This window comes from Catharus ustulatus, chromosome 23, assembly GCF_009819885.2.
Source record: "Catharus ustulatus isolate bCatUst1 chromosome 23, bCatUst1.pri.v2, whole genome shotgun sequence".
In the NCBI taxonomy this organism is placed as follows: Eukaryota; Metazoa; Chordata; class Aves; order Passeriformes; family Turdidae; genus Catharus; species Catharus ustulatus.
Window position 1 is genome coordinate 5884211 of NC_046243.1, and position 2106 is coordinate 5886316.

The 2106-nt window shown below is 52.4% G+C and overlaps 1 pseudogene; it reads left to right on the forward strand.

The window, feature by feature from the left end:
* The first annotated feature begins 526 nt into the window (after window positions 1–526).
* LOC117006561 lies at window positions 527–1283 on the forward strand (annotated as a pseudogene).
* The last annotated feature ends 823 nt before the right edge of the window (window positions 1284–2106 follow it).

The following is a 2106-nucleotide window of genomic DNA, read 5'->3' on the forward strand; positions in this document are numbered from 1 at the left end:
TGAAAAGATGTGCAGTTCTGGGAACTCTACTGAGGAGATACTGGGGACAAGTGAGGCAGAAAATCACTCAGGTATCCTGGAGAAGGATCAGGCCCCAGACAACACCTGATAGTCCCAGAGGACCCACAGAGATTGCACAGGAAGACAATGAGCCAAATGAGGCAAACACAATTTCTGTCTGAACACTGTTAGAGTAGGAACAGGGCCCAATCCACCCGGCAGATGCAGACCTATGTGCAACACTGAGTGACCATCATGGAGAGATGAGAAAAGGAAAAGAAAATGATGTGTCATGTTCCCCCACAGGGCAGGCCTTGGGCATGTGGCAAGAAGCATGATAGCAATGCAATCACTCCCATGATCTGAGCATTCTTTCTGTCCCAGAATTCCTTGAGTCTCTCATCCTGGCCCTTAAAAAAGCTTTCATAGAGGAAAGCATGTGGAATAAGCCAGGAAATGAAAAGGCAGTGATGCAGGAAACCAGGACACAGCCCCTAACATTTAGCTGAAATGGTGCACATTTGACATGAGCTGGTCACAAAATTATGACTTCCAGGAAGGTGCCTCTGGGCCTGAGGCAGTGCAGGACTGTTATAAAAGGCAACTCAAGTCTCTGCTCCCTCATCCACTTCTCTCAGATCCTTCTCCTCAGGAATCAGGTGAGTGGGAAGCCTCTCCTAGTCCTGCTGTGGCTTCAAGACCAGCTCTTTCCTGGCTGTAGGTCTCAGCTGACAGGGGCTGTCATAGCCCAGGGCTGGGAGCTGCTTGTGCCGGGAGAGGGCAGGGGAGAGAAGGTTTTGTGCAGACAGAGAGAGGCTGGGACTTGGCTGAGGTGGCTCCTGGGCTTTGAGCTGGGCAGTGCAATGTGGGCCAGCAGGTGCCTTGGCTGCAGGATGTTTGGGTGCAGTGCTGCTCCTCATGTGTCCTCACTTTCTGCTTCTCCCTGCCCTCTGTGCCAGGTGCTCCTGTGACCCAGAGCCATGTCCTGCAACCCTTGCTGCCAGCCCTGCGGCCCCTGCCCGCTGGCCAACAGCTGCAATGAGTGCTGTGTCAGGCAGTGCCAGAGCTCCCACGTGGTCATCCAGCCCTCGCCTGTGGTGGTGACCCTGCCTGGCCCCATCCTCAGTTCCTTCCCCCAGAACACCGCTGTGGGATCCTCCACCTCTGCATCCTCAGCTGTTGGCAACATCCTCAGCTGTGGCGGAGTGCCCATCAGCTCTGGGGGCTTTGACCTCTCCTGCATCACCAACTGCTATGGTGGCAGGAGATGCCATCCCTGCTAAAATTGGCAACAATGTCCTTGATCAAGAACATCAAGAACCTCTATGACCTGAGAACATGCTGCTAAACAAGAGATAGAACTTTAGACCTTTGTATTTAAAATATTTCATCATGTCTGGCTTCTTCTGTAAAGGGTGGCAGGTCACATCCGTCCTGCAATACCCATCATCTACTTTTCCATTTTTCATCTTCCTCTCTCTCCTTCCTTTGCTGTCCACATCTCCCCAGGTCAACCTAGTGTGACCTGTTGGCCTCGCTCTCTCTTCAGGCCAGGCAGATGGACAGCCCCACTACATCTCTATGGGTGTTCCTGGTGCTCTCTCGAGCCACCTCTTTTTCTTCTTTAGACTCATTACATTTGGTTTGCATCCAAACCTTGATCTCAGATTCCTCCTTCATTCTATGGCTGTTCTTCAGTGAGCTCAGGGAGAAATGTTGTTTTTGGAGAGGATTAGTCTGGGCACAAAAGGGACCCTTCTTCATTCCCAGAGGAAGGAGAGCATAGGACTCACTTCACTGGGTTGTCTTTAGTGCCCTGTCCCTTGGAGGTGAAGGAGATGCTCCTGACTACTCCAAACCAATGACCACTAGTCCATGCAGCCTTGCTGCATGTCTTCCCAGGTCAGGCTGGAGCACTGCTCCCTGGAACACGCTCTGTGTAAGGGGAGCTGCCCAACCTCTGCTGCCTGTGAGTGAGGAGCCCGCGGTTGCAGGAGGGCAATGGATGAGGTCAGCAGCCCCTTTGGCTCTTGGGGAACAGATATCTCATGAGCTTTTTCTGTGGTAGGCAGGTAAAATAGTGGATGACACCAAAGGGTGGCAGAA